Below are 6,437 nucleotides of genomic sequence, written 5' to 3' on the forward strand. Positions count from 1 at the left end.
ACCCCTATACTGCCAAAGTAGAATTTTGACCACTTTATGACCCTGGAGACATCCTACACGTAGGATGTCTTTTTGCTATGTTTCAGCTCAAACTTGCACTGTAGCTTCCCCTTGATGTGCTTAACTCACAACTATTTTTACTTTTTGATTCTGACACCTATAGGTTGGTCAAATGATCAAGAATCTGCTCCAGAAGCCTGATTTCTGTTCTGATGAGTTCCTAAGTCAAATCAACTCCAAATTGGACCAAATTTGCCTAGGAGGCTTGCCAAAGTCTATATAACACCCTACTATGTCCACAGTTTGAATTTGGCCTCTAAATCATGCCTTAGACATCCTACGCGTAGGATGTCTAACTGCTCAGAATTGCCCCAAATTTGAACCACAGACTCTCCTTAAGATGCCGATCACTGTGGTATGCTCAGAGGTTGATTTGGAGTGCTAAATCATGGTGAAGACATCCTACACGTAGGATGTCTAAGTGCTTAAAATTTCCCCAAACTTGAGCCTCAGCTTCCCCTTGATGTCAGCAACCCAATGCTATGCTTAGATTTTAATTTAGATGTCAGAAGACCCCAAAACTAGCTATCCTTGCCTTTTTCAGTCAAAAATGCTAAAGTCTGTTCAATCTTCCTTTCACTGACCCAAATGAGATGAAATTTATCACATGCACTCAATACAACATTTAAAACATGCCTTTGGAGTCATCCTATGGTTTGGTCTCAGAATTTGGCCTTGGACACAATTTGGGTAGGATGTCTGGCAATTCTCATCTTTTGGCTTTGATCTATTAAAACTTTGGTCAAATTTCCACTTTCCAGGTGAAAATCGGGTAAAACCTACCTTCTAAACACACTGGTAACCTCAGATTTTCAAAATTTCCACCGGATCACCCTGTAGACATCCTACGCGTAGGATGTCTACTGCTAATTTTTTGAGACTGAAGTGTCCCTGATGCTTCCTTATGCTCTCAGCAAGTGCAAGTGTGCTTCACAATTGCAAAAACATGCAAAAATCACTCAATTAAGCCTTTTCTGAAATTTTACGTTTTCTGACTCCGCCTTTTGGCTTTTGGTCAACAAAAATAGGAAAAAACACCCAAGTCAATATGTTATTAGGGTAAAACCTACCCTCTGAACCCACTGGTGCAGTCAAAATTTTCAAATTTGGTCTCCAGAACCCCCTTGAGACATCCTACGCGTAGGATGTCTATGCTTACAGAATTGCAGGTTTTCTTCACAGAACCCTTGCAAATGCTCTTTTATATGCACAACATCAGTCAGTCATACAAAAATATCCACAAAAGCTTGTTTAATGTATTTTTACGATCAAAAGCACACTTTTCCGTGATTTCAAATGCAATCAAGCACTTTAGAAAATAATTCAATGCTGAATAGCTCTAGATCAGAATCGGATCACTTACCTAAAGCTACTCCTTCAAATCATATGGAGTTTTGCATCTATGAGTAGAAAAACGCTTCACTACCACACACTGACTAGTAAATGCTTTTATCACCTCACAAATCACTCGACCACCACCAACTACTCTAATCCACAGATCCTAACTAAACCTATCTAGTCGCAGACTCTCGGCAAGACACACGCTTCCTGGCTATCCACTTGATCACGGAATATCCTCTTCCAGATCCACTTAAGACAAACGCTTTCTTTATCCAAAACTAAATCAAGCAACCATCACACAAGTGTTAGTAGGAAACCTACATAGGTCCTTGTGTCCCCAGCAGCGGCGCGACGGGAGCGACTCACACACCCATGAAGTGCATGCAAACACTACCTAGATCAACATAATGTCAATCGAGGACACAAATGACACGATAGGCACACAGAGGAAATCTCTTTAGCTTGTCAGGTTGAGACCATCCTACACATACAACACTCAGGAAGGCCAACTAAACCACAATCAAGAACCTCACTACTCTCAACTACACCACCTAGCCACATACACACATACGGAAGGTAACTCACCAAATCATGCCAGATTAATACGAAACTTAAGGAACACCATCCCCTCACTAGGATACACCTGTCCCTAAGCTTCTACACTCAAAACCCTCACTCTAAACCCATCTGCGGAAAACGCGTAGGATAATAGAGCAGAATTTTGAAAGTGCCCGAAACTGAAATTTATGAGTACCTATGCGTAGCTTATGTCGCCATGATTCTATAGACTACTAACACGCAGAAAACAGACATCGTTTGATACACTTACGGCCACAAATAGCTCGTAGATGCGTCGGTGTGTGCGCTTCGTCTCGCGTGGAATGCTTGGCATTGTCGCGTAGCTCTCCTCGAGCCTACAGCAATGGTGCAGTCAGATCTCCAATGTGTTGAGCGAGCCGGGCGTAGCGAGAGGATAAAGCTCACGCTCACTCTCTTTCTCTCTCACACACAGTAGACGGCAGCGCTAAGTTTTGATTATGATAAAAGTCTTCCTTACAGAATGTCCTAGGTATCTTATATACTAAGGCTACCTTAGGTTTAACCGAAAAATGGGGTTGAAAGGGTCAAATGGCTTTGTATTTACAATCTGGAAGTGCCATTGCACCCCGGCTTCTGAAACTAGAATAATTACTCATTACAAATGACGTTTATAGCCATAATCCGCAACATTTCATAACTCGCAAAAGAGAAGACTTTGGTACGAAACTTGAGTTATGTTGTGTTGTTGACCCAGTGGTCAACAACATGCAACTAGATGAGTCCAAGAGTGCTGTAGAGCACTTGTCGTTGTTCACAGGTACTTTATCGTAGCTACAGGATTCAGGCTTGCCTCCTTTTGATGATAAGTTGAAAGCTATCTTCTTGCTTATGACCTTACCTGAGTCATGGGAAACATTGGTGGTTTCATTGTCGAATAACCCCAATTTGACCTTTGATGGTGTTAGGGGTTCTATCTTGAATGAGGAAATGAGGAGGAAAGCAAGTGGAGAGGAAGGCAGCTCTGTCAACATGGTTAGAGGAAGGACAGTGAAGAAGAATGTTTATGCACAAAGGAGTAAGAGTAAGGAAAGGGGAATGCTAGCGAAGGCAAGGGTGATGTGACTTGCTATCAGTGTGGCAGGAAAGGTCACAAGAAACCCGATTGTAGGTACTATAAATCCGAGTTAGAACGCAAAAAGAATGGCGGAGACAAAAAGAAAGAGAAGAAGGAAGTCAAGACAAATACACAGGATAGCTCAAAGGACAAAGAGAAGGCCAATGTGGCTTCTAGTGTTGTGATTGAGGAGCTGTCAGATGTAGAGGAAATCTTGTGTGCCACTTTGTCAGATGATGATGCTTATGACCTTGATGCCTGTCTTAATGTTCATTCACAGGACATTGAGATCACCAAGAGTGATCTTATTGATGCTTTGTTGACTGTCAATGATGCATTATCCCAGACTTGGATAGTTGATTCCGGTGCTTCATTTTATGTGACTCCTATCAAGGAGTGTTTCTCTACTTTTGATGCAGGCAAGCATGGCCATGTATACCTTGGAAACAATCATGCATGTTCCATTGATGGTATTGGCACTGTGCATCTCTCCATAGATGGAACAAATGAGCTTGTCTTGCATGATGTTAGATATGTGCCGGGAATCAAGAAGAGTCTGCTTTTTGTTGGTCAGATGGATATGCATGGTTACAACATCTTGTTTGAGAGAGGATCATGGAAAATGACTAAAGGCTCAAGGCTGATTGTAAAGGGCACAAAGAAAGGGACACTTTACTGTATGCATGGAAAGGCCATGTTGGGCAAGTTTATTGCATTTGCTGAAATTAACTCTCACATGGAGTTGTGGCACAAGAGGCTTGGCCATATGATCCAAAAGGGCCTTTCTAAGCTTTGTACTTTGAACAAGCTTGATTCTAAAGGCACAAAGCTTGACTTTTGTAATGAATGTCAATATGGAAAGCAAGTAAAGCGTTCTTATTACTCCGGTGTCTCTTGTAAATCTTGTGTGCTTGATCTTGTACATTCTGATGTATGTAGCATGCCTACTAAGTCTATGAGAGGTGCATGCTATTTTGTCTCCTTTGTTGATGATCATTCTAGGAAAATTTGGGTTTATTTGCTTAAATCTAAGGATGCAACCTTTGTTGCATTTAAGAAATTTCATGCATTTGTGACCACCCAAACAGGTAGAAAGCTAAAATGCTTGCATACGGACAATGAGGGGGAGTTCACAAGTGCTGAATTTAACAAATTTTGTGAAAATTTGGGCATTAAGAGGGAGCTTACTGTGCCATACACCCCTCTTCTAATGGTGTGGTTGAAAGATTCAATAGAACACTTTGTGAGAGGGTGAGATGCATGTTGTCCAGTGCTAATCTCTCTCATGGATTTTGGGGAGAAGCTTTGAAAATTGCAATCCATATATGCAATCGATCCTCTCACATGTCTTTGAAAGGTGACATCCCTGAAGAGGTTTGGTCTGGCAAGCCTGCTTCACATGATCACTTACGCATATTTGGTTGCGAGGCTTTTGTGCATTCTAGACGTGACTTGAGGAGTAAACTAGATGTGAAGTCCATTAAAGGCCTTTTCATGGGATATGGTGAAGAAGGCGAAATGGGTTACATAATTTGGTTACCTCAGCTTAAAAGGGTTGTATGCAGCTCGGATGTTGTTTTTAATGAGGCAAGGTTGCTTCAAAACAATTGTGCCTCAAAGCATGACCATAAAAGGGTCAAATTGCAGCATAACGAGCCACCTACTATGCCTGTTATTGACCCTCAGGATGCACCACATATGGCTCAAAATGTAGATGATCCAGTGGTGTTTGAGCTAGAAGATGTTGGGCAGCAAATTGAGGCTCCTAAAGGCAATGCAGGCACGAAACAATGCTGAAAATGGTGTTGAAAATGATGTATAGCAGCCCATTGTTGATGATTTTATCATGCCACCTGATGTAAACCCATTTCCGGATAATGTGTATCATTGGGTGAGACAGTCTACTCATCAAAGACGGCGTGTGAGCAGATATGATCCCTCTTTGCATTACATTATGTTGACAGATGAAGGAGAACCTCTTACGTATAAAGAGGCAAAGACATGTGAGCACATCGACAAGTGGGAGCTTGCTATGCAAGAAGAGATTAAAGCTTTGCATGCTAATCATACGTGGGATTTGGTGGAATTGCCCAAAGGAAGCAAAGCTATTCCTAACAAATGGGTGTATAAAATCAAGACAGTTGATGCAAAACCCAAGTATAAGGCAAGGCTAGTTGCAAATGGATATGTTCAAACCAAGGGAATCCACTTTCAGAAAGTGTTCTCTCCTGTTGTGAAGATGACCGCTTTGCATGTATTGTTTGCCATAGTGGCTGCTCTTGATTTGGAAATGGACCAAATGGATGAACATACCGCTTTCTTGCATGGTGATGTGGAGGAAGAGCTTTACATGAAGCAACCCAAGGGTTTTGTTATTCCTTGCAAGGAACATTTGGTATATATGCTCAATAGAAGCTTGTATGAGCTGAAACAATCATGTAGACAATGGTACAAGTAGTTTGATCGCTTCATGCTTAAACATGGTTACAAAAGAAGCCATGCAGACCATTGTTTGTATACCAAACGTGATGAGGATGGAAGCCCTATCATTCTTGTGCTCTATGTAGATGATATGTTGATAGCTGCAAAGAAAAGAAGCATTGTTGATGCTCTTAAAGGGCAGCTGAAATCTGCATTTTCAATGAAAGAACTTGGGGCAACTGAACATGTACTTGGAGTGCGTGTTAGAAGGCAAAGAGACCAGCACCTATTGTATTTGTCGCAAGAAAAGTACATTGAAAAGGTGCTGGACAGATTTAACATGGCTGAAGCAAAGCCTCTTGGCATGCCATTACAGCCATATGTCAAGATCTCCAAGGATGATTGTCCCAAATCAAAGGAAGAAGCCAATGACATGCAAAGTGTGCCTTAGGCTTCAACTTGTGGCTCACTTATGTATGCTATGGTCTCTACTAGGTGTGACATAGCCCACGCAGTGGGAGTTGTGAGCCCGTTTATGGCTAATCCAGGCAGGTTGCATTGGGATGCAGTGAAGTCCATTATGAGGTACTTGAAAGGGACTAAAAACAAATGCCTCTGCTATGGTAAAGGACCATTGGAGTGGAAGGGATTTTGTGACTCTGACATGGCTGGTGACGTGGATACATGGAAATCCACAAGTGGCTATGTGTTTACTCTCGCAAGAGGTGCTGTTTCATGGTGTTCTAGATTGCAAAAGATCGTTGCATTGTCTACTACAGAAGCTGAATATATTTCAGCCCCACTGAGGCTTCCAAAGAATCCATTTGGTTGTCACGTCTATGTAGTGAGTTTTGTTTGCCTGACAAGGCACCTATGCTTGGTTGTGATAGCCAGAGTGCCATATGTCTAGCAAAGAATGCCATGTTTCATGCACGCACAAAGCATATTGATGTGCCGTATC

Source organism: Adiantum capillus-veneris, chromosome 14 (genome assembly GCF_014529385.1).
Source record: "Adiantum capillus-veneris isolate H3 chromosome 14, ASM1452938v2, whole genome shotgun sequence".
NCBI classification, from domain to species: Eukaryota; Viridiplantae; Streptophyta; class Polypodiopsida; order Polypodiales; family Pteridaceae; genus Adiantum; species Adiantum capillus-veneris.